At 39.7% G+C, this 21,950-nt stretch overlaps 1 protein-coding gene and 1 long non-coding RNA gene across 3 annotated transcripts in view; one reads left to right on the forward strand and one right to left on the reverse strand.

Moving 5' to 3' along the window:
- LOC140713336 (uncharacterized) overlaps positions 1 to 21,950 on the forward strand; it is a 200,259-nt gene that overhangs the window by 120,960 nt on the left and 57,349 nt on the right. The gene's annotated exons all lie outside the window — the stretch shown is intronic.
- Positions 1 to 21,950, reverse strand: part of LOC103220136 (UPF0764 protein C16orf89-like) — a 201,635-nt gene that overhangs the window by 20,573 nt on the left and 159,112 nt on the right. For both annotated transcript variants that reach the window (XR_005243377.2, XR_012095337.1), the window contains 2 exons: positions 20,836 to 20,916; positions 14,605 to 14,649 (listed from right to left, as the gene is read on the reverse strand). The gene's annotated coding sequence lies outside the window, so the exon portion shown is untranslated. The remainder of the gene's footprint in view (positions 1 to 14,604; positions 14,650 to 20,835; positions 20,917 to 21,950) is intronic.

Genomic DNA, 21,950 nt, shown 5'->3' on the forward strand with positions numbered 1-21,950 from the left:
CTTAATTTAAATTTTAAAAAATGAAGACCCATAAAGTATGAAACAGAATGTGACATAAATTCAAATGTTTCTTTTTAAGTTTGCTACACAACACTCACACATGACAGGAGATGCACTCCTGGTTTAAAAAAAGAAATCATTTCTACAAGGGCTGCCCATATATTGGAATTATATTAATTGAATCTGTTTTGTTCAAATGGTAAAAGTTTGACTTATTAACTAGAAATGTATTAAAAATTAGAAATAAAAGATTGAAGAGCCTCAAAGAATATATTAGTAGAATGCTTGAGTACATAAAGTAGATAATGTCAATTCTTAAAACATCTACATTTTAAACTAATACGTGAATTACGCTAGATACAATCCAACAAAACTAATAGTGATGTTTAGCCTGCACTGAAACTAAAAGATAATATTTCAAATTTATAGGTACAGCTGGGAACTGTGGCTCACATCAGTAATCCTAGCACTTTGGGAGGCTTAGGGTGGGGAATCACTTGAGACCAGTAGTTCAAGACCAGACTGCACAACATGGCAAAACTGTGTCTCTACTAAAAACACAAAAATTAGCCAGGTATGATGGCACACGTCTATAATCCCAGCTATTTGGGAAGCTGAGGCACAAGAATCGATTGAACCCCAGAGGTGGAGTCTGCAGTGAGCCAAGATCTTGCCACTGCACTCCAACCTGGGTGATAAAGGGAGACTCAGTCTCAAACAACAACAACAACAACAAAATTAATTAAATTTTTAAAAAATTTAGACGTGCAAGGGAAAATAACTTTAAGTTTTCTTATTTTCACAGAAAATTTTTTAAAAAGGAAAGAAGGAAAGAGAAGGGAGGGAGAGACGGAAACATAGCTATGCTAGGATGCAGAGCTGACATGTTAAATGATAATATGGATGTGTCCACTATGATTAAATTAAGATTATAGAGTCTATTTATACAAAACAACTCAAAAGAACATACAATATATAGTGTGTATTTGTGTATGTTTTGATACTGTATATGTAATATATATTGTAAGAATGAAAAACTACAATTTTTGTTTTTTATGTATCATTTATAATTTTCTTGTTCCTGATGTCCATTTTTCCCTGAGTTGTTGCTCATGATAATCATGTTCCTATATTTTGTATTTGATGATGTTATTTGGTGATTAGCATGTCCTTCTGGTTCATCTATTTAGCCTATACATTCCAAGTGGTGCTGCTTCAGTTGCATGCCATCTTCTCTCTTGGCCTTCACTTTGTCCTCTGAAAACCCTTAAATAGAACCAACTTATTAAAGAAACAACTGGCCTCTCCTGTATTTAATATTTAAGGGGGTAGAGATTTAACTTCAGGGCACAATAACTACACAAAATCCTTAGATAGGTTGTTATTATTTAAATGTTTGAATGAAATTTAATTTGTAATTTAGGACTTTTCCAATCTTTCCTACATTTTACAATATATTTAACCTAAGCAGCTAAAGTCTGAGCATGAGAAAGAATCATTCATAAATACAGACGGTACAATGAAGAGCTCCACTGAACATTGCCCAAGCTCGTGAAGTTGAAAGCAGAGTGGCTGATTAGCTATACACATATTTTTAATAATCACAGAGCAAGCATATTTTGTTACTGCATAATCAGACGCCTTAGGTATGTCAAATATACTTTTTCCAGACGACCAAAGTAAGAATTTGCAAGTAAGAAAAGCAATCACAGTTCAATTACATGCCTGTGATTATAAAATACTAAAACAAGTCAAGTTTCTTTTTCTAATATCAAATTTGAACATAACCATATTTTCCTAAGAGCAATTTTCTAGTATTGAAAACCACGACTACCCTTTTGTCAGAAAAAGTGTTTGAGGATATTCCTGATACTGTTAAGGCTTTTTCTTATATGTTCTGGGCATGTTCTCTCTTCCTGAAATATTTTGGTAACTTGTAGAAGTTGAATCTATATTTAAGAATAGTCACTGCCCTCCTGTAAATTCAAGAAACTCACGAGGGGACCTGGATTTTAAATATTGTTTGTGCTTTTGAAATCTTAGTGAAACTAAGAGTTTTCAAACCATAAAAATTTTAACTAACACATAAAATTCATTCAAATCTCTTAAAACCTTAAAAGTGATAGACTTCTATTTCACCCATACAAAAGAAAGCAATAGTGAAATTTTAACTGATAAATATTAAAATGCTTTCTTCGTTAAGGATTGTAGTTTTCAATGTTTTTATACTAAAAATCAACTGACAGATCTTTTATGAATATTTGGAAAAGCATCCTTAGCTTTTTTGCAGCCCAGCAAAGAGGCAGAAGGAATCATAATATGCATTTTGGAAAGCTGTGTGGTGATAAAAAAGAGTCCCATGGTAAGAGCAGACGGAAAATGGTAGTTATTATTAATTTAGAAAAACAAAAGAGCAGCCCAGCATTTCAGTAATGTGGCAAGTTGTGTACTCTTGAAGGAGAGAGGGATTTATAATTGGATTTTAGAGTAATTTAGAAGACGAGATAAGATGTAATGGTTGTGTATTAGAGGTTAGAACTACAACAGAAACCCATAATGTAAGGGTTCACTGCACTGGGGGACAACAGAACAAAGAGAAGCAGCGCCAACTGAAAACGGCCCCAGTGAGAAGCAACAAGGTGAGGCTGGGGGGACCCAGCGAAGGGGGTTCCCAGCGGGTGCCAGCAGGGATGCAGGCTCAGCCCCTGCAGCATACAGTAAGGAGCACAGGCTTTTCTCAGAATGCTTTTTCTTTAGTGACCTGTCACTGTCCCACCTCTCCTCCTCCCTACCTGCGAGTTCAGCCTGGCATTTCTTTCTTCCCTGCAACCCAGCAGTCAGACCTGAGCAGCTGCCACCCAGACTTCCACCCTCAGCAGGCTGTCCTGGGGCTCAGCCACAATTCCCCCCCACACACACACCCCACATATACACACACCCACAGACACACACACACCACACACACATAAACACCCACAGACACACACATAAACGCCCATATACACCCACACCCACATACACACACCCCACATACATACACACACTTCCCACACACCCCATTCACATACACACCCACATGAACACATACACATATTTCCCCCATACACACACAGCAACCCACACATCACACACTCCCGCTACACATACATAATGCCCCACACATAGACACCCACAGTCACACCCACTTTCCCCACACACACACCTAAAACACATACCCATATATACACATACCCCACACACATACACACCCACAGACACACACCCCACACACATACCCACTCACACAATACATACCCCACACACGTACACACCCACAGATACACACACCCCACACACATACACACCCACCAACATACATACACACCACACACACCTATACCCCCACATACATATACACACTCCCCACACACACTTCATTCATATACACACCCACATAAACACACACATATACTTCTCCCATACACACACATACACACCCACATACACTCCTCCATGCACACACACATACACTCCCCCCACACGCATACACACTCCACACACATACATACCCACATAGTCATACCCACACTCCCCACACACACACCCCACACACATACCCACATGTACACTCACATACATGCACACCACACACACCCCTCACATACACTCCCCACACATACCACACACACACAAACACACACATATACATACTTCCTCTAACACCACATACACACACCCACACACACCCCTCCACATGCACATACACATACTCCCCCCCCACACACACCCCACACACATACACACCCAAATACACCCACACCCACCTCACATACATACACACACTTCCCACACACACCCCACACACATACACACCCAAATACACCCACACCCACCTCACATACATACACACACTTCCCACACACACCCCACACACATACACACCCAAATACACCCACACCCACCTCACATACATACACACACTTCCCACACACCCCACACACATACACACCCAAATACACCCACACCCACACACACCTCACATACATACACACACTTCCCACACACACCCCACACACATGCATACCCACACATACACACCCACAGACACACATACCCCATACACACATACACACCCACATATACCCACATCCACATACACACACCCTACATACATATACACACACCCCACACACATACACACCCACACAGACACACACATACTTCCCACACACACACACCCACACACCCCACATAATACATACCCACACACACCGCCCACACACATATACACACCACACACAGACACCCACATACATCCTCCAAAACACAAACCCCACACACACAGATATACACACCCCACACATATACCCACATACAGACACACATACTCACGCATGCACTTACTCTCCTCACACACATATTCACCCTAAACACATACCCACATACACCCACCCATACACACATTTCCCCCACATATCCACATATACACAACCCCATACACACACACTCCCCACCCACACACACATCCACACACACCCATACACCCACCTTCCCCCACATCCACACACACCCATCCACACACACTCCACGCCCCCCCACACACACCACACACACACACAAACACACTCCTAACACACCTACACACATGCTTTCCGCACATACACACAGCACACTCACACCCATACCCCTCCACACACACATGCACACCACCCCACACAGAGAACCAGGGCCTAACCTCTCCATCTCTCTTCTATGCCAGCAACACTCAACCTCTACCACTGGCAGACAGAGAAAAGAATCTGAAGAAGAGTAAAACCTGCCTCCACCCACCCCACCCCCAATTTTCATTCCAAGCCTTGGGCAGATAAATGTACTTTTCCACCTGTTCATTGGGGTCCCTGCCCAGAGAATCCATCGCACAGGCTCCAGCTCTCAGGTAAAGGCCTCAGGTGAGAGGCTCTTTTTAGAGTTAAGAATCCAAGCCCGGAGGGGAAATCCTGTTTCTAGAAAGGGAGAGCTGTGTTGCTGGTGGGCGGTGGGAAGAGATGGGAACCTATGGGGTTGAATTCCTGCCCAGTCGCCGGCGCTTGGCTACCCCCTGCTGGGCGGGAAGCTCTTGGCCTCAGACTCACACCATTATGCTCAGGGTCAAGTCCACTCCCAAGGCTTGGGACAGAATCCACTTACTTCCTGTCAAATTGTTATCACGCGTTCCCAACGTGAAGCTGGAGTGTGAAGTTACCTTCCAATCCCCAAGAGGTGTTAAAGGGTTTTTTCCCTCTGAGCCCTTTGTATGCCAGTTTAAGCAGAACAAATCTATTTATTTTTTGTGAGGATCAGTTTATTAAAAGCATGCACATAACTCAAATCGTATAGTAAAATGATGTTAGGCTTTGTTGAGCATGAAAAGTGTTCTCGCTCAAGCCCCATTTCCAACCCTTCCGAGCGTCATTTTCCCCTGAAGCAGAACATAGGTTATGTTAACAGGACCTCAGCCCAAAGGCCTAAAATCAGCTTAGCTCCCAGGCTTTCTCCAGCCATCCCTTCCCACAACCAGCTCTTTCCACCTCTCAGGAAAACCCCAGCTACACGATGTAGAAAACTGGCAAATATAAGCGGACGGGGAACCTATTTTTAACCAGATCAAGTTTTCAAATATAGATTAACACATTTTAATTGTCCTATAAACTATTATTCTTAAAGTCACTCTTAACAAAACCCAGACTTGCAGAAAGTTCTCTGCCATAACTGTAATGTGTATACACTATTAAGATAGTTATGAAACCTCAGACACATTTGGAAGACGTGGCTTAATAGTGCCTTTAATACAAAATAAAATAAAGTAAAATGTAAATAAAAAGGGATTAGTTGTTATAAGCTGTGACACAGCTGCAGCGACAGAAACTGAAGAAACATGTAAACAGAGAGTGCTTTTAGTCACTCAGTGACCCAAATGTCTTTTTCAGACTCTCACAATTCTAATTCTGACACACTCATTCATTTCATTTATGTTGCAAACCAAGCAGAAATGAAACGGACATTCAGATTAAGTAAACAGGGTCTTTACATATAGCCACTAAGCTGCCAGATAGACAACTTTTGGTTTACATGGAGTGTAAGGGTAAAGAAACAATGTCAAAACTGCATCCCTTCTTGCATTTATTGGCATGAAGTGAAAATCCAAATATATTCACCAACAGATTAATAAAGGGTGAACAGGCTGCTAACCTTGCACGGTGCGTTAAAGTGTCAGAGCACTTGAACTCTACATCATAGCACAGCCTCGGAAATAAACATAAACATTTCTCTCTGTCAGAAGGGGGTAAATAAACTAGGATTTGGCTAAATCTCTGGTTGTTTTGCTCCCATGTTGTGGCCTAGAGTAAGCCCTACACTATTTCCAGCTGAGTTGACCCCACTTGATACCTTAAGCAAATGAGAGAAAAGACAGGGGAGACAGTGTAGGAAGGAACTGACTTGAGATTCTCCTTTCTTATTAGTTAACAGAGTTGTCAGTGAGTGAGAATGCAGGATACAAATTAATGCCTTTTCGAAAGCCTTCCCTCTAATCCTATTTTTTTCTTAATGATCCCTTTGTCAATTACTGTTGTCTGGGTGTAGCCTTATAATAGTCATGTTCAGATTGTTTACCAAGGTTGGGTGAAATGGCAGGGTGGGGGTGGAGGGAGGGAGGAACAAAGAGATAAGCCTATCTCTGATAAGCCTAGGAAGCTCTTAACTGAATTTAAGTAACCCTTCCCCCTTCCTCAATGGGAAAAACTTGCCAGCCCATAAGGCCTCCACTCTAAGCACCCCCTTGGCCACCACTCAAGCCTAATAGAGTGCACACTGGCATCACAGTCTGCAGTCTGTCTTTAGGAGAGACCTAGGGAGAAACCATGCAAGCTTGGCATCCTCTGCTGAGAGACTACCAGGAGCCTGGGTACCTAGAGCAGGATGTAGTCCCTTGATGCTTAAAGTGTAGTCCACAGCACCAAGGGGACTGTTAAAACTTCAGACTCTCAGATCTACTCTGGACCTACCCACTGAATTAGAATCTACACTTTGGCAGGATCCTCAGGTGTTTCATATAAGCACGTTAAAGTTTGGGAAGCACTGAGCCAAAAGGGAGGATGGCTGCTTGACAGGTAGGTCCACTTGTCCCCAAGAACTCCTCATCTTGTAGGGAGAGCCATGGCTGGGCATGGGCCAGGACGGAGACAACTAAAGAGTAGCACTAGGACAGGATCCCTTCTAGCTCAGGTCGGAACCTCAACAACAGATTTAATTACATTTAGGAGGGCAGTAGGCCTAGTGTAAAAACATATGCTGACCCACAATGGGGATGTCAAGGATGGCAGCCCTGCCTAATGGGGGCAGCCAGTACTCAACTATAGCTCACTGTGACCTGAGGTATACTATGCTAGCTATGGGGTGAGGTCAAATCATAGACAGGTGGAATTAATATACTAGCCTGGTAGTTCTCATGGTGGGTGGGAAAAAAATGGGTATCAGAATCTGCTGAAAAGGTGTTAGAAAATATTCATGTCCCTGCCTCCACCCCTGAGAAACTATCTAAAATTTTGGTTGAGGAAGAAAAACATATATTTTTATTTTTAAAAATCCCAGATCATTTTGATTCATCCTCCCTAACCCCTGCCTCCACGCTTGCCATGTTAAAAATTATTCTGGACAACAGAACACAGTTAACTGTTTCCATTGATTGATTGTCACTGCTTAAGACCCGGGGTTGGGCTTGGATGAGGCTGCTGACCTGCCTAATCCTTTCTCAGCCATTCTCTTGTCACAAGTACACATGTGAACAAAGGTTCACTCTCCATCTCTACATGCCAAGTGGAGCCAAAACGGACACATGGTGGAATTATGAGAGAAAAATTCCCAGACCATTTGGTCCCTTCATGAATCTTTACAGGAAATGCATCTCGTCCTGTGCATCTGGGTTTTATCAAAGAGAAGGTTTATTTCTACCCGGGATTCTATTTTTGAATAGCTATATTCTTCAAAGTAGGTGAAAAGACAAAAAAAAAAAAAAAAAAAAAAAAAAGAAAGAAAGAAAAAAAAAGGTGGGGGAAATCTAAAGTAAGGTAACATAATTATTGAAGAATACTGAGGCAATCACTTCTGTTCCTTTAGCCACATTCCTCTGTGTGTATAATTACACAAATATTGTCCAAGTCATAATTCAAAAATAATTTAATTTTGACATTGGAATGCAATGCTACTTTTTTCTTTAACAAATATTTATTGAGAATATACTACATATTGGGCACTTTCACATACATTATTTTATTTAATCCTTACAATAACACTTTGAGTGAGGCATGTGAGCAGTCTAAGACACAGAGAGAATGATTGACCTGTTCAGATCATTTATCAGCAAGTTAGTGAGAGAATGTCTACAATTCACCCAGCGTTCTTTCCACAACAATACCTCTTTTACTTCGTTATCTGGCCCTCCACAAATATTATCTTTCATTATAAAAGCTTAGCCTACGGAGAAATCACAGTCTAAAAATTTAAATATTTCTGTCAAAAGACCTTTTGACATACATTGTCTATTTCCCTGTCTCCTAAATAATGCATGGTGAATATCAACTTTTTCCTAATAATTCGGTCATAATTTTTTACTGTGCTATATAGTAGTATAAATGTTTATATCTTTTTCAAATTTTGTGTCTCTTTCCCCCTCAACTGTTACATGTCAAAATAAGCATTAGGTAGGGTCTGAGTTAGAGCCCAACAGGTAAAGTGCATAGAATTCATATAAGGGCTTTGTGATTATTTCATGGGCTGGAAGAACTTTTTGAATTCCAAATTTGGGAATAAGATTGCAAGTGAGCTGACTTCTAGATAAATTGGGAGGTAGCATTTGAGGTCCTGGAACAACAGATTCACTTACCTAAATCAGTGTCATTTAAGAAATTCCTGAACCACATGAATAGTTAGATAGAATTTCTACCACTTCTTGAACAATAGAAGAAAGAGCAGAGTCTAAATAGTTCAGAGCACAGATTCTGGAGCTAGACTGGGATATTATGTCTTTGCCATTTCCAAGAAGTGTGACCTTAAGCAAGTTATGTAACTTCTCTGTGCATCATTTTCCTCACCTGCTCTTAGGAGTTCCTATGAGGATAAAATGCATTATTCACATTCATAAAGCTCTTCCAATAGTGCCTGGTATGTAGAAATTGCTATTTGCTCATAAAATAATATAAACAGAAGTCAAATTCTGATGGGAAAAAAAGTCACAGATAATCCTAAAAGTGTATAATCAAAGATCAGCTACATAACCAGAATGACTCTAGATTTGAGGTTCCCATTCCCTGCCATTCTGTGTGTGATGCCTATTAAATGGGAAGTAAGTTGCTTATTTCTAGTGAACTCTATGGCTTGTGGTAACACGATCCATCATGAGATGCTGCAACAGGCTGACATTTTCCACATGTAAATCCTTCACTTTGTAATGTAAGAGCAATTACTTTTATGAACAAAATCTTTTCAATCGACCATTTCAAATCCTTGTCTTGCCATGTCATAGTCAAAACATCTGTCCATTAAAGCTAACGTAAAAGTATATTAAACGAAGTGTGTTTGGTTTGGGACATCTGCTTCTTTCTACTGGTATGAGAACTATTCTAAATTCAATGGATTCTGTCTATAGGGCTTTCATGAAAACTTTTTAGTCATATTCATGGGGATTATCAAATAGCCTACAGTTTTGATTACTGTTTCAGGTTCAAATAGAATTCAGAGTTCAACAAGAGACTCAATCAAAATAACGACAATAGTAACAACTATAACACAAAGAATAAAAATCTTTGCCTGACACTTTTACATAAAGAGTTTCATATATTGATGTTAAGTATTATATAAATATGATATAATGGCTTGTACAATAATGAGCACTCTATATTTTTAACACTATTGTTTTTTTTATGTTCTTCATTTTGCATTCTTGTTAAACATAGTCATTGTTTTCATACTGAACTTAAAAAGGGAAAAGAATGAACAGAGACTGAGTTCAGGAGACCATGATAGGCCTAGATTTCAGATCAACCCAGTAGCTTTACCTCTTTTCTATGTTGACTTCTTACTGGAAGCTGAAATTACACAAACGTTTGGATATATTATTAATAAATATATCTAGAGCTTGGTTATAAAGTTTTGCCAGATGTAATTAAATTTTGAAGAAAATATTTTTTTTAAAAAAGTCAAGAAAACAGCTTTCAACCAACATTTGGCTTATAAACAAAGTAGTTTTCTAAAATAACAAAGCCAGCCATGTAAGCCTCCTTGGCCATGGTATTCACTGATCACTTTCCATATTTCATTTTCTTTGCAATATATCCACAGCAAATTGTAGTAGAAAGAACAAAGAACTTAGAGTCTGAAAAAACTCTGTTCAAGACCTAATCAAACCCTTATCAATCCTTGACTATATGAATTTGAGCCAGTAACACAACCTTCCTTCTCAGTTTCTTTAGCTCACAGAGTCAACACATGCTGCCTCTTTAATAAGATGGAATGCTGGTGAAAGTTGCAACATATGAGATTTCATGCATTGATCAAGTGCCTACTGTGTGCTATGTTTTATCCAAGGCATGATTGATGGTTAAAAAGAGCCCCAATGAATCAAGCTTTCTTCGGTGCACGTCAGTTACAAAGTGAATTTGCTGTTCCTCTCCTTCAGAGGTGAAGTCTGTTTTCCATCACTTAAACCTGGGCTAGCCTGCTGATTTGCTCTGACTAACAGAATGTAGCAGAAATGACTTTCTAGGACTCCATACCCAAGCCTGCTTTTGCTCTTGGAGCCCTGTTGCCATGCTAAGAAGTTCAGCCCATCCAACTGGAGAGGTCACATGGAGAGAGGGAGACCCTGGAGGATGTGAAACCACATAGAAAAGGAGGTCCCATGACAAGCACTGACCCACTTCACCCCTAGTCAGCACTATATAGAGCAGACAGGAGCAGACCCTCTGAGCCCTGCCCCAAATCCTGACCCACATGATCATGAGCAAAACATGGTATAGTTGTGTTAGGCCACTAAGATTTGGCATGATGTATATTTGTCGGTATATAACTGATACACAATTCAGTATTTTCACTGTATTTGCGATCTTCAGAACAACCTGTTGAAATAGCTATTATATCCATTTCACAGAGAGGAAGTTGTGGATCAAAATAATCTGATAATGGGCCAGGCACTGTGACTCGTGCCTGTAATTCCAGCACTTAGGGAGGCCAAGGTGAGTGGATCACCTGAGGTCAGGAGTTCGAGAGGAGCCTGGCCAACATGGCGAAAACCAGTCTCTACTAAAAATACAAAAAATAGCTGGGGATGGTGGCAGTTGCCTGTAATCCCAGCTACTTGGGAGACTGAGGCAGGAGAATCGCTTGAACCCATGAGGCAGAGGTTGCAGTGAGCCAAGATCATGCCACTGCACTCCAGCCTGGGCAACGAAGCAAGACTCTGTTTAAAAAAAGAAAAGACTGATATTGGATGTACAGACCACTTCACAAACCCCTGAAGTGTCCTAACTGACAGGGAAAACATGAAACTCTCCCCCTCTTGTGAAGGAGTACACTTAAAAAAAACTTTCTATATAAAAGTATTGTTCTGCTTCATGCAATGATTCAGAAACCCCCTAAACATTCTCAATAAATCTCTGTCATTTCCCAGTGGGCTAAAAGCCTATTGCTAGGTCTTGGAGACAACAGACTCCAGTTTAATGTAAGTTCCAGGACAATCAAAACCATTTGTATTCTAACAAAATGTTCAGTTTCTCACATTAATAGAAACAAGACTCAAGTTTGGATCAAACATTCTAGTCTTTTGATTCAGTTGGCCTAACTCACAGGATTTTAGAGCTGAATCAAAGCTTAAGGTCATGCGGTCCAAACCTCCAATATCAGCCAAAAAGTTACTCAAGTCTATCCACCCAGTTCATGGCAGCAGGACCAAACCAGGTATCTGATTCCCAATCCACTCAGCACTGCCTTTCAGACACAGTCCCAAGGTCCCCGAGTCATTGCAGAGATCACTTAGGGCAGGATTACCTACTTCCAGAATTTTGGAAAAGATAGATAATTGCATGTCTTCTCATATAACAGTTTCATCTATTTTCACTAATAGGATTATGTAGTCATTTAAAGCTAGATCTAAAGTCTTTCACAAAAGAGAACACCTGCACTATTTATCTTTTAAAAAAATACCAGAATGATTTTTAAAATAACATAAAGAAAAGTGCACAAAAGGCATGAATGGCATGTGATCAGATGAAAGGATGATTTAATTGGGCAATATGAGCACAATTCTCAATTCATTATTTATGATGCTTGCTGACATTTGCAGTGAAACATCAATGTTACCTTCTTAGTATAAAATGAGTGATTGGGAGGAAATGCCATGCAAACTAACAGAACATCTTCAGCACATATCTAATGGTAGCAAAATATATATATATATATTAAAACATCCCATCATTAACTAGTTTTGTTTTCATGATGTTCATTCTGCTTCATTTGTACATCTTTTAGCAACAAAAGTTAAAAACAGAAGTTGCATTCCTGAAGCCAATTTTGCTAAAATATATTATCTTGTTATGAGAAAAAGGACTCTTGTGAAATGAAAAGCAAGCAAACAACATCAAGAACAGCTTTATTGGCTCAAGGACTGGGCTGACCCATGGAAAATATCCTGGAGATTTTTGTCCTAGTCCTATAGTGCATATGTATTTCTTGCCTTGAGCTATACCTTACACAACTGAAATGTTACAGTATACTTCAAGTATGTCTTATATTCTGAACTAGATCAACTTCCATTAGAGTAGAGACTGTTCCTTAAACATCTTCCTTCATAGTGCCCACCAAATTCTATACTTCTAGGTAGAAGTAGAAAATCTGCTAAGAGAATACAAGAGATATTTAAAACATGTTGCCCTGTTTTCCCAGGTAATAACAATTGTATGATGTACCACCACCCTTCTCCCAAGAAGGAAATCAAGGGCAGACAGTAACTCAAGGTAGAGCATCTGTAATTAGAATGTAACCAATCCCTGTAGTCTGCATTTTAGCCAGGAGGGATTTTAGGTACTGACGCATCTGCAACCTAGAGAGGGCTCAAGACGTCATTATAATTTAGATATACAAGTTGTATATTTTGGGAGCAGGATTACTCCTTTAGTGTGGCCATACTCGGTATTGTGAGCAGAGAAGGAGACATTTTTAGACTGAGAGTGGTAAGGGAACGAAGCATTGAAATTACCCAATTACAAGATGACTGACTGACACGTCTATTCTTGTATACAGCTGAATCTGCCATCGATCCTTGACTTACTCTCCATGACCCAGGAAGGAGGAAGAGAGGAAAAGAAAGAAGAGGCATTGACCTGAATTAGCTAAATAACACATGCAGAGTTCACATAGCCTCCCTTCTAGGGTGTGGCAAGGTCTCCTGTTAGTCTGTGTCTTTTTTTTTTCTTTTCAGTTAGATATTTGCTCTTCTACCAGAAAGCCTTTCTATTGACAAAGTAACAGAAGAGTACATTTTAACTTGAAGTTTTTCCACAAAGCAGATGTCTTTTCTTGTGAGAATTGGCATATTTTTACCCTCAGAATAATCTCTAGTTTCATATGCCTAATTAAATTTTAGAGGTCCTCTGCTTAAATAAAGATTTATTAGCTGTTAAAGTTGTAGCATAACTCTTCTGCCACCTACATGCTATCCTTGAACATATTTACAAGCAGACTAGCTTATCACTATAAAAAATATGGGTGATTTAATACTCGGATGTTATTGGTGTCAATTACAAAATTCAGCTTCACAATAGAGCTTTCTGAAGATACTGTTACTTGACTTTCAGACTGTCAATTTACTTGAAGAAAGAGGGTGTGTGAACTTCAGTTATGAAGTGTTGGAACTAGTTAAGCTAATGAAGGCAGTCACCAGGTCTGGAACCCTGAAAATAGGGCCCAAGAAAGGTTACAAGCTGTGCCATGTACAAATATGGTCCCATCACTAAAAAGCCTTCTCTTTGTGGGTGAATGCATGGGCACTGACATTCATGTGAGTGTTTAGTGGGACACACAAACTCACAGACATATCAAGCATCATTGATTGAAAAATACTTCCGCCCACCAACAGTCTTGACATCTTCCATTATTCCTAGGAATTTTAGCTATAAATTTGCCAACCTTAAATTTTGTCAATGTATCTAAAATATTCATAATTAAATGCAATTTGGCAACATTAGCAAAATCCCAAAGTCCAATTCACGAGGACACGTCTAAGTATGGATTGCATTGTGCCTACATCTCAGTGGAGTTACTTGATCTAATCAGACTTTCAGAATCAATGCAGTCAACACAATGAAAGTCCCCATTGACCCCAAGGTTGAAGCATCCCTTGCAGAAATAATCAGAACACCCTGGTCTGAGGATAGAGACTGGGTAGAAACAAAGTGTATGTTTAGCTCTTTAATAAAGGGATATTTTGAAAGATGTAACTTCTATTTTCTAATTCTCATGAAAGAAGAAACGCTTTTAAGTTCTATTTCTTAAATCCTCAAGCTCAGTTGCCTTCCAGGCAAGAACCAAAATACTTACATTACATTCAGCGTAAGTTGAGGGTCAGTAGACTGACGTTCTACTCTAGAAAATAAAAAGAGACAGAAAGGTGACAGAATTTGAGCATTATAATTAAAATGACCTTTCTGGATCTTGTAGTACTATAATCCAAAGACTGGACACAGGTTCTTCTAAATAATTTTCATAAAAATATTTCTCCATGTATTTCCCCCCATCAGAAAAGCATTCCAATCTTTGACTAGCAATTTTATGTAAAATGCTTTTGGGTTTTATGTATAAATTTTAAATATAACTTTGTTACTTCACTGTCAGGTTTAATACATACAATTTCTTACACATTTGGAGTTTACATAAAATTAGAGGTTTTGCCTCATTGTGTTTACTTAACTTCAAACACACAAAAAACAAACATGTTTTGTATGTCTGTGCTAGCCAGTCGGGGACATGAGCCCTTTTTCCCTCAGGACTTCAATTCCCATACTATTTTCATCTTTACTGATTCATTTGTGGGCCAAACAATTTCACAGCATAATTTATGAGCAAACACACATTTGCTCTAAAATAATTAAAACTTTTCAGAAGGAGTAAACTTGCTTTTCTTTAATTTTCCTTGTCTTTCATGGCCACCTGATGCTCCATGCAACATACAGGTGTCAGGAATTGCAAGGATGTCATGGCCAGGTGAGGTCATCTCAGACTTCATCAACCTGCTGGAAAATTATGAACTGTCTCTGTTGAGATTTTAGCAAGTTTCTTCCTTCAAATATCACTTCAGATGCTAAATAAAAAGCAACATCTATAAAATAAACACATTTACTCAGGCAGGTTTCCTTGATTTTTATTGCCAACTTGTTTTAAGAGTACCATAAATGCCACAGAGAAAGGGAAAAGAAAACCCAGTCTGAGACACAAAATGCATGTTACTATCTATCAAGATGTGAATTGTTAATGTTACATCTCATTTAAAGGGAAAAAAAGTACTGTATAAATATGCGTGTAAGCACATGATTTTCTAAGTGGTTTAATCACTTTATTGAGGTATCTTTTAACTCATAACAACAAAAAAAGCTATTAAAAAATCCTACTAAGAAGTAAACTATTTAGATAGTCTTCAAGACATAAACATGTAGATGTTTAATTTTGGAAATATAATTAACACATAGAGTTTCATTTATAATTTTTAAATTGCTGTGTATAACAAATTGTCACATTTTATTTGGAATCACTTGACTGACTTAATTTGCTTGATTAATAATAGTAAGAGACAATAGGAAAATAATATAGTTTTATAATATTCAGGATTAAATTATCTATATTTAATAGCTGAATATTCTGTGTTTCTTTAAAATACAGAGTGCTGACTACATGAAATTATTTAGTGCAAGCTATTAAAATGGTCGTTCATTTAGAACATGTACTTTGTTCTTCCTATACTCTTACAAGCATTACCTGGGGCTTTCTTAACAGATTGTACTGATAAAATTAAGTCAAAATATGTATCAAAATGTTTTTTGTAAGCTGTATCCCCACCTAGAAGTGAAAGAAATCTAGTTTTACATTAATGGCATGTTCCTCACCCACACCTTCTCTACTCTCTTTCCCCCCATACACAATTTTGGGAAGTGTCCTGTGGGTGTCTGACATACATTCTTGGTTAAAATATGACACCTACCATTTTCCTCTATATTAGAAAGGGTTCTCCATGCAACAGAAATAGAACCAATAAGAGATATATATTATATATATAATATAAAATTATACATATATACCTATATATACATATTACATATAGTCAGATTATAGATAGAGATAGAGATTGTGGGACTTTTCCTTAGTTCAGTTAAAGATGGGGTCCTTGTCATACAGCCACGAAAATTTAGGCTCGCAGATTATTTGAAGAGTGGGAAAAATGGGATTTATTGTGCGAAAACGAAAAAAGGGGGAAACAGAGACTCTTAGCAAAGTGAGAGTGTTTCCTGACCATGGCTTCCTGCCTCTCAGCTTGAATCCCAGGTACCACCTAGGAAGAGGAGGAGCTAAGCTCCTCCCCACTGCAAAAGGTGAGAACTTCTGTGGCTCCACCCTGGTGCTCACTCCTCCCAATGCATAGGCAGACTGAAGTTTGCCAGGGAGTCCTTCCCACCTGACTGTCTCAGATAGATAGATGATTGATAGATAGATAGATAGATAGATAGATAGATAGATAGATAGATAGATAGATAGATAGATAGCTAGCTAGCTAGCTACACAGACAGATACATAGATAGATAGATGATAGATAGGGACAATTATGGGAATTAGCTCATGCAATTATAGAGGCTCAGAAGCCCCACAATCTGCTATCTGCAAGCTGGAGACTCAAGAAAGTCGGCGGTATAATTCAGTCTGAGTCCAAAGACCTCAGAACCAGGGGAGCCACTGGTGTAAGTTCCAGAGTCCGAAGGCCGCAGAACCAGGAGCTTGATGCCCGAAGGCAAGAGAGATGGATGTTCCAGCTCAAAAAGAGAGCGAATTCACCCTTCCTCTGCCTTTTTGCTCTATTTGGCCCCCAGTGGATTGGATGATCCTGCTCACATGTGTGAGGGGATTGTCCTTATTTGTTACTGATTCAAACATGAATCTCTTCCAGAAGCACCTTCTCAATCACACCCAAAAATGTCCTACCAGCCCTCTGTGTATTCTTTAGCCTAATCAAGTTGACATATAACATTAACCATCATATCCTCCGTTCCTGCTTTAATCCTCTCTGAAAACGTCTCCTCAGCTGCGTTTGAGTGGTATGGAATCACTGCTGAGCCTCCACTATTGGTGCCAACAAAGACCTCAGTGATGCAAAGGTAATGACACAGATACCCTCCAAGAGCATCCTGTCTTTGTTGCTGTCTGTGATACCAACATTGTGTGGGGTCCTCCTGAGTTTCTTGTTTCATTGAGCTGCAGGTTAGCCTACTGTTCATTGCTTGAGCCCTGGAATTTAACACTTGAATGTGCTTTAACCTTGTCATATCTTCTACCCCTCTTGTTACACTCTCTGACATAACTATATTTCTATAGATTTACCATAAAAAGAGATCGTTCTGACTTCATTTTTGCTTTACTATAATTTACTGACAAGCCCTTCTTCCTGGAACTCAAGTTCAAGTCTATGCAGGCTGGACTGGAGGCTATCTTTTCTCTCCCAAGCCTGATGCCATTTGATAGCTCAGCTGTGCTTTGGTGATCTTTCTTCTTATGATGAAGTTTTTCCTAAGAGATGTCTTCATTCCTTATGCATAGACTCCTCTAAGTGCATTTACAGTTCTTACAAATTTGCACACAAAAATTTCCATCTCCAGTAAAAACGCATAAAGTCAAGATAAGACCTCCCTTTGACATGGGTATTTTAAATAATTCTCTGGATGTTTTTCTTTTAAAAATTAAATATATTATGGGTATTGAGCCGTCTGTAGGATTTACTGAACTTCATGAAAGAGCTTGCACCCCAAAATACCCTCGTCTTTTCTATTACTCAGTGTTGAGGGATGGAAAGAGTCTCTATGTAGTATCTTGCACTTTCTTCAGCTTTAAGATGCCTGTTTTGGGTTTTTTTGGTTTTGTTTTTACATTTTAACATTTCTAAAATCAACAAATTTCTTACAAACAATGTGTACATTTAATGCTTGGGGTTTTAGTTTTTGTATCCTTGAAAACAATTGAAAGTATGTCTTACAAATGATGATATCATTGAATCAAGAAAATATAATAATCAGTTTTCTACTATTTCTTGGTTCTTTTCACTTGGAAACTATATTTGGCCTGAGATGTATCCAAATGCACAGGTATTAACAAGCAGTAACACACTGATTTAACTGAATAATTAAGGAAGTGACCTTTTGATACAATGATAGAGGCAGGGGGCAGAGAAATTATAGGCAGAAAAGGGTAGGTCTCTGACAAAACCCCACCTTCGAGCCAAAAACCCTAAAACTGTGGCCCAAAGTGAGAACTTCTATCCCTGTTTTCCCACTTGAATGTTGCCTTTTCCCAAATTCCCCATGGCCCACCCCACCCCTCATCCTGTGCCTATAAAGCCCTCAGACTCAGCCAGCAGAGAGGAGAAGCAGCAGTTGGACATCAGGACTATGGCTGGACATAAGAGAAACGTGGCTTGATTTCAGAGGGACAGCATGATGACATACCTTTGGAGAAAAATCTGGTCAGAGACAGCCGGACTTCAGGGGAAGATTACCCACCCACTCCATTCTCTTTTCAGCTCCCCTTCCTGCTGAAAGTGATTTTCATCAGCAATAAAATCCCCTGCATTTACCATTCTTCAATTCATTTGGTGCAACTTCATTTTTCCTGGATGCTAGACAAGAGCCTGGGAGCCATAAGTGTGGATAGAAAAGGCTGTCACACTAGCTCTTTGCTTTTGCTGGTGGAAGGCAGCCACCTCATGTCAAAAGGCAGAGGGCCTACTGAACTGTTAACACTTAAGCTGTCCACAGACCAGACAGCAGAGCTAAAAGAGCACTGTAACATGCCCTCTGGGGCTTTGGGGGTTGCAGGCACACCCCACCTAGATGCTGCCACAGAGCCTGCAGAGACTTTGCTCCTGCCGGTGCCCGAAAGCACTCATTCCAGCTCCTACGCCCACTCACCTGTGCGCTCCCTCCCACAAGGGGTGGAACACAGCAGATGCACATGAGTGGAGTTTGATCCTGCCAGCACCAAAGCAGCTGGCTGGTTCCAGTGTTCATGCGCTCCAGTGCCTGCCTCATTCACTTGCACACTCCCTCCTGCGAGGAGTTGAGAGTGGTGGGCTGAGTAAACAAGACACCTGTGTCATGAGTCCCCTGAAGGGGTCAGGGAAATATACTGCTTCACTTTGACCTAGATACAAATAATATGACTGAGGAAACCTAATTAATGTAGTATAAGATGTTTACATGGCTGAAGATGGCCTGCTGGAGGATTTGGGATGTGTGAGTACAACAGAATTGTTCATATTCTTGATGTATATGCTGGGTATTATTATTTTCACATGAGTCTACATAGACGTATATTATCCTTATAATAAGCAAACAAATATTTTGCATGGATCAGCTTGATTGTCATATAGGAAGGTTTTTTAGAGTGGTGCTAGGGTGTCAACATCATATATGTGATTTTTACACAGACCAATAATCTTTGTCCTGCCACATGGCTGTGGACTGTACCTTGATATCAGTCTCCTGTCTTCAAAACTTGCCCTATTGGTTTTAATGGGTTTCTAATAATAGAGTGTAAATAAATTAACATAAGTCAATTCACACTATAGAGAAATAAAAGAGTCTCCAAGAACATTCCGTAATTAGGCTCTTCTTGACTTGGCACTGAGGGTAATAAATTGGCTCTTCTGCCTCAGACTTGAGTTACGTGATCAGAACATTCTCTCAATTCTTCATCAGGCTTGGAATCTTTGCCACTTACCCATTAAGTCATAGATCACCCCGGTCAGCATTGGTCCCCTCTCCCGAACTGGAGGCCATGATGATGAAGTACGTGGATTGAACAGTATTGATGTGGCTTCTGATCTGTTGCCTATTGAACATGTGCTCCAAAGGGTGTCATTTACAGAGGATGCAATGAGAATGTATATCCTGAAGATGTATAATGTGGTGATGGGATACTGAAATTCATACTGTTCCAGATATATCAAAACTCTGCTAGTCATACCACATCTGATTTAAACTCTTTCATCTTTATTTTTGCTAGCTTAACAAAAACCTCTGCAAGTTTCCAAGTCTCATTCTAACTTGCAGTAAAGCTCCAAAGAGCATCCACTTTTCCTCTCTCAACTTTTATTACATTGGGTCACCTCGGCCTTTGAAGAATCTGTGTGATTAAGTGTAGTGTTATCAAATACTAGTCCCTGAAATCACTGCCTCAAAACCACCTGGGATCAAAATACGGATGCCTATTCCCCACCACAAGCCCACTCAATCAGAATATCCAGAGGCAAGGTGCAACCCAAAAACACCCCTTGTTTAGGAACTACTGATTTAGTGAGACTACCAGCAGTACACCTGAGAGCAGTAGTTGAGTACAGTAGCAGTTTACTCATGCACCTACCGGTAGTAGAAGGCATGCAAACTGCCCTTCATGAGTAACCTAGAGACACGCACAAGAACCAGCTTCACCATCATTATGATTCTCTATCTCTAACTGAAAATGACACTTGCTTCTTCATAGAGGCAAACAGGTATTCTACCACAAGCAGGTCCTCACCTTAAAATTTTGCTTGAGGCTGCGGTGAACTATGATCATGCCACTGCTCTCCAGCATGAGCTTCAGAGTTAGACTCTATCCCTAAAAAGAAAAAAATGAAAATTTTGCCAGAAACAGGTAGACACAAAAGACCCATCAGTCAGAAGTCAGCCCTGTCTGAAAGAAACCACCACAAAGACCATCTGATGTTTTATTAGCAGCACTTTGCTCAGCCCCTGGTTAAAAAGCAGTTCTCTGCAGCAACCCAGTTTTAGTTGTCCCCAGGGCTCTGGCTTGAAAAGAAGTTTGACATTACATTTTCTAAGCCAAAGGGGCACTCCTAGCATAGAAGTATCAGACCAGACACCTGGTCAGGAGCATTGTAACTCATTTATTTCTCACTGAACAAGTTATTATCCTTTCCTTTTTGTCTGAATTGCTGTCCCTAGATGCCATTCCCATGGGTGGTATCTACCTGCACATTGCTCTACTCCTGGTATTGATAGACCCACATGCCATGCAGCCTGAGAAGAAACATGGTTTGATATCCTAAGGGGGCAATTTCTGTCCTTGGGGAAGTGCCGGCTTCCACTGCTGTGCCTTGCCTCTCATTAATGTTCCAGCTAGGTCTCTTTACTGCTCTATTTAACTGCATCCACTCCATTATTGATCATATTTTGTGTAATGGTAGATTTGCTGGTGAAAATGATGATTATGCTGTAAAGAGAGGGCAGTGTTCAGAATCACGCTTCTATACAATTTAGCAGTGCTATGGAGTCTGCCTCAAATAAGTGAATTGGAGATGCATTCTAGGTGAATGGTAATAGGAGTGAAACCAGTTCCTGAGATCTCATGGATCTGTTTCCCTCTACACTGTAAGCCAAGACCACTCCAAAGCTGATGTTTCATGTTTTGGCCCAAAGTATTTAACACTATAGGCCTTTTGTAATCTCTAAGTGGGTACTCTGTACATTTTAACATGGAACAATGTGACCACAGTTTTGTATTTTCTACATTTTCAGTCTTTCTAATTTACTGCTTTATTTGATATCTGGTAAAGTTAAGGGTTTTGGTTCATTCTTTCATTGTTCTTTACACTGAAAATTGCATAGGGTTGTAATCTTTTAATTCATGTC

The sequence above is a fragment of the Chlorocebus sabaeus genome, chromosome 14, assembly GCF_047675955.1.
Source record: "Chlorocebus sabaeus isolate Y175 chromosome 14, mChlSab1.0.hap1, whole genome shotgun sequence".
Taxonomy (NCBI): domain Eukaryota; kingdom Metazoa; phylum Chordata; class Mammalia; order Primates; family Cercopithecidae; genus Chlorocebus; species Chlorocebus sabaeus.